The sequence below is a fragment of the Telopea speciosissima genome, chromosome 8, assembly GCF_018873765.1.
Source record: "Telopea speciosissima isolate NSW1024214 ecotype Mountain lineage chromosome 8, Tspe_v1, whole genome shotgun sequence".
Classification (NCBI taxonomy): domain Eukaryota; kingdom Viridiplantae; phylum Streptophyta; class Magnoliopsida; order Proteales; family Proteaceae; genus Telopea; species Telopea speciosissima.
The window spans coordinates 14,729,554-14,739,366 of NC_057923.1; the positions used below are offsets into that span (position 1 = coordinate 14,729,554).

Below are 9,813 nucleotides of genomic sequence, written 5' to 3' on the forward strand. Positions count from 1 at the left end.
ACTTCCAAGAATTTGTGATCGGACAGATTCATACTCCTGCCCAAGTCCTCCCAAAAAGCCCATAACAGCCACCTGTTCTCTTTGGATTTGCATCTGTTTCACATCCGAAGAGATAGGAAGAAGAGCATTTAATTCTTCATACAATCGCTTAAAATCAGCGAAATATTGGGTGATAGAACGCCCCTTTCTCTCAGTCCTGTAAAACTCCTGTGACAACTCATAAATCCTTGATAAATTATTTTGGCCCGAGTAAAGAACTTCCAAGTAGTCCCATAAATCTTTCACAGTGTCAATATGAGTGACCAAATCCACAACATGATTCTCCATCGAGTTTAACATCTGTCCAAGAATTCGGGCATCGACCGTCTCCCAAGTTGCATCATTTGCTGGTTTGGGTCCTGTCAAGTGTAGTTGCTGATTTCGCCCAGTCAAAACAAGCTTCACAATTTTCCTCCATTGCTAAAAATTTGCAATGCCTTTAAGCTTCTTCTCTGTGATCCGATTGGAAGATGAGGAAACTACCTCTATAACCACTGCACTACTTTTATCTTCATCACCCATGTTGACTTCACAATAAATTTTAGAGATCAAAAAAATCTCAAACACACCTCCAATAGATGATACCACCAATCGAATCACCAAAAATCACCCACGACTTCACCAACTGCTGCTACAATAGGTACTGCCATCGATCACATCCAAACACATCACTCACTGCTTCAAAAAACTGCTGCTCAACCACAAATCGAGCCTCCCAAAACCATCAGTCCACCAATACAGCACTCAAACAATCACAAACACCATCGCAAACACACCAGAATCTGCTTTTAATTATAAGATAGCAGATTTACATCATACACTTCCAAACACCAATCAACCAATACCCAAAAAATAATCGCAGGGGTGAAAATCACGTCCCTTGCTAAAACCGAGAGCCTCTGGTAGTGTTACCAGATATCACAGAGAAGGAAAGAAAGAAAATGGAAGAAAAGGAGAAGAGAGGGCTTGCGCAGATTTGTACCAGGCCTAGAATCTCTGCTCTGATACCATGATAGTTGAGAAAATCAGAAATCAGAAAATAGAAGAAGAAGAAGAGAAGAGAAGAGAGAAGTGTTGCAGCCGTCACAATCAATCTATTCAATAGAGACAGCCAAAAGAATACATATGCAAGGGTAAAGGGTAAGGGAAAAAGACGAAAAAGGTCTCACCTTTGGGGCTTAAGGAATCTCGTGATTAGCGCCTGGAGCTAATCACGAGATCCTATGTGGACCCCACGACAGCACCATAACAGTTGTCAAGGCATCGCCTAGGCGTCCAGGAGCCTTGGGCGCCTTGTTGGTGCCGCCTTGATTTTGGACCCTCTCCAACGCCTTGGGTCGCCTAGACTCCGTGACAACTATGCTGGCGTAAATGGCAGATCTCTCCATAGGCACAGAGTGAAACATAGCAGTACGATGACTCTCCTCAGAATCAACAAGAGCATAGGCCTGCTCAAGGGTAGGGAATGGATATTGATTGAGAACATGTGCCCGAATTTAATCAAACTCCATATTCAAACCAGCCAAAAAATCAAAGACCCGGAGTTTATCTTCCTACTTGCGAAAGGCAATAGTGTCAGTATCACAAATTAGAGTAAATCTCCCATAGAAGTCCAAAGTTTGCCATTGACCTCGCATAGTAGAATAATATTTAGAGAGAGAGAGAGATCCTTCTGTTGCATATTGTGAATTTTTCTACAGAGTTCATAGCATTGTGCATCATTGCCAACTTGGGAATATGTTTCCTTAGCAACCTTCCAAATGGTTGCAGCAGAGTCAAGAAGGAGATATCCCTGGGCGATAGCAAGATCAATTGAGGTGAGAAGATAAGACAGGACCAGGCATTCATCACTCTCCCATTTAATTTGAGCAGGACCAGCAGTATACTTCATAGAGGCCCCGCTAAGATGGCCAGAGAGACCACAGGAACCCATGGCAAGAGAGCAGGATCTCAACCACATCAAGTAGTTACTCTCATCAAGTTTGACGGAGTTTATAGGGAATGAAGGAAAGTCACATTCACGCTGTTAGACTACTCCTTCCTGTCCGGTAGATGCAGTCGATTCATCCGACATGGCTGCTGATATCAAGAAAATATGTGAAATGGTAGCCAAACACTTACCACATGAAAATCTTCAAAACAACGGAGGAAGATTCAGTTCATGGGTTAGAAAGATCCTTTGGTGGGAGAAAAAATCACCACCAAGGGAGAAAGAACAAAAAAACAAGGAGGAGAGATGGAGGCTCCGGCGGCGGAAGACGGTGATGTTTGGCGGTAAGAGAAGCCGAGAAGAAGAGGCGGAAGGGAGGCGGTGAAAAAAATGAGAGAGGCAGAAGGGAGGTCGGCGGTGGTTGGTGGCGGTGAAGATAGAGGCGAGAGAGAGAGAGAGAGAGAGACGCAAGAGGGGGATGGCGGCGGTAGGTTTAGGGTTTCATGGGGATGGAGGCACAAATCCCAAAGTCAATTCTCCTAGCTTTGATACCATGATGGAATATTTGGGGAATTGAACTTATGTCTATGAGACACAAGCCCTCTTTATTTATAATGAATAAGATGATGTACAAGTTACACTCATACCCCTAGGGCAACACAAGCTAAACCCCCCTGGACAATTATATCCTTGTACCCATATTACAACACTCTTGATATTCGTTAGCTGCAGTAGTGCAGCATCCTTATCTCCCCAACACTAAAGTAGTGTTCTGAAAATTCTGCAACATGACTAGTCTTTAGTTTCACAGATCCACCTTCGCTTCCGATCACTCTTTGAAAGAGAGTGAGAGAGAGCTTTCGAAGAGGAGCCCGGATTTATAAAGTCAGTCACCGCCATGATGGCTCTTTTGGTGTTGGTCACAAAGATCTGAAATCCTTAGAAACACTGAGTATCAGCTGCTGAAGTTTCAGTCAGATTCTAAGAGTGGGATGCATTGTTTGCTTTTGCAAGATTGAAGAAGGGGAAGATATCAGGGAGCTCAGACACGAGCTTCTCCTCAACAGGGACTTGGTTAGATAGAGGCGCTGGGTGTCAATGCTGCATATGTTCCCTTTGTCTTTCCAAGATTAGAGAAAACTGGGTGACTGGCTCCAGGCTCTTACCAACCAGAAAGGAGAACATTTGGGCAAGTAAGGAGACTCAAATCTTTTCCAAGAATAAGGGTAAATTAGTCGTAATAAAAAGATTGGGAGCTCAACTAAGCTATTTCCATGGCTTAGAGTGACAAACCTCCAATGGAGGGACCCCAATTATGATTTTTGAAACCTCAGAAATATCCTTGTTGGGGTTTTCAAAATTGAAGGGACCCGGATGTTATTTACCTTTTTCTTTTTTCCCCTTGTTCCCTTGGGCTATATATTCTTCTTATGTTTTTACAAACTTCTGTTTATTCATTGGAAAGGGGGGGGGGGGGGAGAAAGTGTGAGAACTCAAGGTAGGTGAATGTAACTTGTGAATCCTTTTGTGTAACATCTGTCTGTCTAGTTTCCACCACTGGTAACGGTTCTAGACCCAATCAATATTCATTGAGGCTTCAAAATGTCTTTCATTTACCACATATGTAATTTTATGATCGTATCAGTTGAGTAGGTACTTGCCCTTAAGCTATGCAATTTCTCCTGAAAATAATGGTATCATTCCCATCAAATCTAGAGGAAATATGGAATTCTGTCCAACAGATCATAGATGAGCTGGTGGCTGGTAGTAGGTCAGCTGCAGGCCTGTTGACATTTGGCACCGAAATTAGCATTTATTACTTGCAAAATTAGCTAATTTAGTCTTCCCTCTTCTTTTGGAGGGGATGTGGTTGGTTTGTATTTCCACATTTGCAACTTCATTGTACAACAACAATTTCATTGTATGCTAAATTTTATTTAAACTAGATTCTGGTGATTCTTTTCGATCTGTTTATATTGATGATAAAGTTGGCTATCTTCTGCATGACTAATGCTGAACTGATATTTACAGTAACTGCAACTCTCTTAAATTTTGTGAGGATGTTTCGGAGAGCACATGATGAGAACTGTAAGCAAGCAGAACTAGAGAGGAAGAAAGCCCAGAAGGAGGCCGAAATGGAGAAGGCAAAGGGTATTAGCCTAACAAAGAAAGCTGCAACATAGCTGCAAGTGTTCTCCATAGCCCCACATGGAAAACGAAGTCAACCTCCCCCCCCCCCCCCACCCCAACCATGCAGCTGTCAGGGGATGTGAATAGAAACATATGACAGAAAGTTGGACTGCTTCATACTCGGGCCCAACTTCGGGTTTTCAGGAAACTTGCAATGGTAAGCTTTCTAAAATGACATTTTGACAATTAAGAGGAGCTAATCTGAAGCTTGTTAACCCTAAACACCTGATGTTTCTGGTCCCTCCTTGGAGAGATGGGCAAATCCAATCATGCGCTAGTGCTCACCTTATTCATTGCTCTGGTTTAAAGAGGTTGAGAGCTCTATCTATATAGTATATTATTTTTATCTGGAAACTCAACCACACTCTAAGAAGCATGTTGTCAAAATCCTGAACCATCTGATTCATAGAGTTGGTGTTCTGTAAATGATGTAGGGAAAAATGGCTGGAAAAGTTCCATCCTTGTGGTTGCATGTGGCACACCAACTTTTCCGGATTTAGAGCACCCTGCCTGCATGGGCAGTTGGATTCTAGTAGCCAATTGTGTTTTGACATGCATCTCCTTGCGCAATTATGCCTCGGATTAAGATCCAACAGCTTACTTTTGACTGCAGGCTTTTTAGAGTGTGGTCAAGCTTTTTCAACAGCATAATTCTTCCTTAAAGACGGTTCCGTTCATGGTTTCGGGAATCGGTGTTGGATCGGCTAGACAGGCCAATTCGTATCGGTATCGGTGGAGATGAATATCGAGTCCTGATCAATCCCGTATCGGTGGATTGGTACAGACAAGGGTAAAAATGTATTAAAAAAAATGATTTTTTTTTTTAAAGAGAACAGGGGTCATCCTGACTGATACAGACCGATCCAGTCGGATTGGTATCGGCCTCTGCCGATACCGATTACTAAAACCCTGTTCCCGTTAGTAGGATTCATCAAATGAGGTGCTGGCCTCTATCCGTTAGTAGATAGTAGTAGTCACTCTTAGACTCTGAATTTGTTCTTTTATTTTGTACATGTTTTGAATCATATTTACTCTTGTTGGCAGATATTTTGGGGGAACCATTGCAGATGTCCTTGCATTGTAAAGCACAAGCCAGAATGTATCTATGGACTGTGTACATAGCTCTAACCCTACTAACCATTGATTCTTTTTCATGTAACATAAAGGTAGCCTTTTTGTTTTTAATTTTTGTTCAGATTTTGACAGGATCAACATCATGAAAATTTTGTATAGAAGTTGAGAAATGAAAGGAAATGAGAGGCCAGGCATTCTTATTGTAAGTGTAATATAACCAGGTGTAAGTTGATAGTTGAGAATTCTTTTTTCTATTGTTTCACTCACCATTTGTTAGAATATTCTCATTTATTTAAAGGAAATATATCTCTCCCAAGTCGATTTTTCAGGACCTCCGGTCATTGATTCCGTTGCAATGCTGAACTTTTTTTGACGTATATTTGTGCATGCACTGTAAGCTCTGAAACTATTTTATATTATTTGTTTTTGGGCAAGAGAATATTAACCGGTTGTATAGCCCCTACAACAGCACAGTAGCCAATGAAAGTGCACATATAGGTATTGGTTTGGATGCGATTTTCGATTTCACTAGAGACTGAATGGTCTTTTCACATATGAAGACATTGATTTGTGTTTAGGTGTAGGAACCATGCAACTGGTTAGTGTTCTTTTTCCCTTTGTTTTTATACAAGGTATGCCTCATGAGCATTTAGCAAAACCATCGTTGTGAAACTTGAGCCATAACCAAGGTTTTAAGAATCATTGAATTGGCCGATTCAGATCGGAATCTGCCGATCACGATTTCCACTAATCTGACACGGCTGATTCACACCCAAAAAACCTAAGAATCCTTGTTTTTTAGTCAGAGGACCAATTCTATTTCTAGGGTTCTTGAGCACCGATTCTGTCCCGAATCCGTGTTTAAAACTTTGGACATAACAACAAACCCATTACGAGGTACCAAATAAACAGTTATTTTTTGGATTAACCATCTGGTCACAAGTATGGCTATCCCATTCCCATACTTGTTCAGTGGTCTCGTTCCCACTATAATTAGAAGGTCAAAGTTAGTCTATAAACAATGGTTGGGTACCCAACTAATAACATGTTGTTGGCTCTTGAACCAAGAGAATGCTCCAGAGCTGAGTGAGTCAGCTGGAACTGAAGGATATCATAGGGGTAGGGCCAGAGTATAGTGTTACCACCCATTTGAACCCTATTATCCGATTCCTTGAGTCGTACTTTGGAGGAGAGCCATCACTGGCAGGTAATGGATTAATGGGGATGCTCGCTCGCTGCTCGATCTGTAGGGTGGTGGACCTGATCATCTGATAACAAGAGATGCCCTAAATTAATGCCCAATGCAGTACAGAGATATAAAAGTGTCAGGGAGAGAAGAGTAACAGACGTGGAAAAATACGATGGAAACATCCACTTGCCACTTTGCTTGGCCAAGCTTCTCCGACGACTCACAATTAGATGCCAAATACACCAAAAATGCCATGCCCTTCGCTGTGGGGGGTTGGTCACTAGTATTAAGCTCTCACAGAAACCTCTCAAGGAAAAAACACAAGATGGGTTACCCCCTCCCCTACGTTTGTATCAGTCGGTATCCCTCACGTGTTTGGAGTCTTAGGACTCGCGACGGGAATGCCTTGATGAAGATGGAACTGATTGTCTAGATAGGTTGTCTTAAGAGAAATTTAAGTTCTTAACCTTTAAATGTTAATACAAATTGTCCGAATGACACCTCTGTAAGTGTATGTAGAACTTCACAACTTCTTTTAATTATTATCCTTATCTTATCTCAGAAGTTTTTTAAATTAAATGTATAAATGAATTAAAAAATAATAATTTGAAAGGGATAAACCCTCAACGGGCACGCGACACATGGCAAAAGACCAGTCAATGGAAGGACTCGAATCATAATTGAAGAGAATTGTTAGAAAAACGGATCATCGATATCAGTCCTCTGGGAGGACTCTTTGCACGAAGAGTCAATTCTCCATTATCAGAGTTAGTTTAAGATTTAAACTCCACTCTATACATGAGAGAATAGGGCACGCCCCCCAAATTAAGGGAAGTACAAGCCTCACTCTACAACACTCAAGGGAATATGTGAATTTCCCAAGCGTGAAGGGACCCCAACCTTTGTCAGGACTCTGCAACCGCCTCATCAACTGCTTCTCCTTTATATAAGAAAGGAGGGAGTCCAAGGTACAATCATTCAACAACTTACTATTCTCTCCGTACTCCCATCTCATTCTTACTATTGCACGGGATCTGAATTAAGATGTCGGAGAGTCTCTCGTCGGAGTTTGCTCTGGGCCTTTTCTGTGCCCTTCGCCTTTTGCAAGTCGTCCTTGTCACCTACTCGGATTCTGACTACAACAAAAAGTAATTTATCATCATATCATTATCATAAGCTGTTATTGTCTTGCACATTTTTCGAGCGCATATGTGAAATACTAATATTTACCTCGTTGGAAAAATATATATATCATATTAAAAAGATAAAAAGTAAAATTTAAAATATTTGACATTTTAATGGGTGTTGAATAAGACTATATTTGAAAATCAAGAAGAGTTTAAAAAAAAAAAAAACTGAAATGTTTAATAAAGAGGAGAAATAATGTCATCATGATTTTTGTTTTATTTATTTATTTATTTTTTCTTTATCGTCCAAACGTAGCAAAATCTCAATGTTAAAACTTGAAACTGAAAATTTTAAACTGTAAAGCATGAATCCGGTTGAAAATAAGAGAATGGATCATCTGTTGTACGTGAAGAGGAACCAAGCTCGAAACTAGTCAGTGAAAATGAAGAAGTGGAAGCCCCAATATTAATCTGGTCACCACAGGGTTGTGGAGAAATATTGCCAAAGCGCTTCAATATTTAAAAGAGCATCCCACATTTGGTCAAGTGAAAACAGGTTTATTTGGTTCGTTGTCAGTTTCTTTAACTGTTGTAAATTATCTCTTTCTACATTGGTTTTTTTTTTGTCTTTCACTATTACTTGCTATTTTCTTTTGTTTTATATGGAATCATATTTTCAAGAGTACCTGATCTACATCTGTCAAATTCTATCTCCTCTATATTAGTCAGGCTATCTCTTGATCTTGAGGTCTTATGTTATTCTCGTTGTTCCATTTCTTTTGCCCCCTTTGAATTATCTACTCTTAATTTGTGCAGGAGTATCTAATCATTTCTTGAACGTTTCACAATGGGCCTATTGCATTTTATCTTGACAGGTTTGGATTATATAATGACGGGATTGTTACCTGAACCGGTTAAAGAAGTTTGGCCGTGAGCCCGTGACATCTCTTTTCCACCTTTTTGGATCTTTCTTCTCTATCTCTTAATATGTCTTTTTGTATGCTGCTGGATAATAATGTAATTAAACTCTTTAGGAAATAGGTTTATTTCTTGGCCCAAAACGAGGGCATCAGGCTAGATGGGTGTAATAGCAGCACAAATGTCACAGGTGCCAATGTAGAAGAGGGACCCCCTTCCGGAAAATCATTTTTTATGATGTTCTTTCTATTGGATCTAGATCTTCTACGACGCAGGTGCCCGTCCGGTCTGTGCTGCGCAGACACATGGTCGCACACAATGATCGTCTTACCCCCGCTCGGGCAAGACGCTCAAGCAGGGGTAAGGCGATCATTACGCATGGCCCTGTGTCTGCACAACACAGGTAGGATGGGGCAATGCCGCCATAGAGAATCTATTTCCCTTTCTACTAGACTGTTAGCATCGATGAGTTACAAAAAACAAGTCAGGACAGTTTTCTTCCACCCATAGAGGACAGTTCACCAACCACCCTAGGATTCACAAAACCTTCCTAAGATTTTAGTGTGTTCCAAAACACCCCCCCCCCCCAAATACCCATTCTTGCCCTCTCCAACCCCACAGTGAATGAGGGTGGAGGAAAACTCGATCCAAAAAGTAAACATCAATGAGGATGAATCTTTCACAACCATACTCCACCTTGCATTATTAATGATTTCGTATTAGCACCAATCCAACGGTTACAAAAAATCCCATCCCACATAATAGATAAAGAGGGTATCATTGAATGCGACTATAGTTTGAGGTATCGATATCTCATCGCCTAATATGATGGATATTGCATGATTTGAAGGTGATTTGATATCAATGTCTCATCAAATATTGTATCAATAACACGGTACATACAAGTAGTGACATAGGCAGAAAAAAAAATCTAATTTTTAAGAAAAACTAAGACTATGTTTGGAGGTCAAGAAAAGAAAAAAAAAAAAAGTTGAATTTGAAGAAAGAGATTAGAGACATAAATTGTCATCATATTTTCTATCTAATAAGGGTAAAACCATGAATGCAACTGGTTAATCCATTTAGTTTGACGAGAGAGAGAGAAATCAGAGAATGGATTTCCTTTTTGTGCTTATAATTACTCTTCCAAGTTCCAACGTCCTTATTCTTTTCGCTTTTCTTGTTTCTCGTGTATGTCTGTTTCTTCTATGGACATATCATGTCTGTCTGGTCAGTAAATAAGACATGGTCGTTTGGTTTTGTCTCTATCAACCCATACCACTCTATCTCTCTCCCCAGTCCCCAGTCACTCTCAGTCTCAGAGCCTTGGTTGGATACAGAGGCCT

At 40.6% G+C, this 9,813-nt stretch overlaps 2 long non-coding RNA genes across 3 annotated transcripts; one reads left to right on the plus strand and one right to left on the minus strand.

The window, feature by feature from the left end:
- Positions 1-373: 373 nt before the first annotated feature.
- Positions 374-4,363, minus strand: LOC122670919. The gene is made up of 3 exons (XR_006334287.1): positions 3,999-4,363; positions 2,675-2,678; positions 374-386 (listed from the first exon to the last, which is right to left on the minus strand). It is a non-coding gene; the product is annotated as an uncharacterized LOC122670919 (long non-coding RNA).
- Positions 4,364-5,068: 705 nt separating this feature from the next.
- On the plus strand, positions 5,069-5,552 carry LOC122670918. Of its 2 annotated transcripts, none has more exons than XR_006334285.1 (2): positions 5,069-5,099; positions 5,204-5,552. It is a non-coding gene; the product is annotated as an uncharacterized LOC122670918 (long non-coding RNA). The 2 variants fall into 2 exon arrangements; XR_006334286.1 differs by having other exon boundaries at positions 5,075-5,115.
- Positions 5,553-9,813: the final 4,261 nt, after the last annotated feature.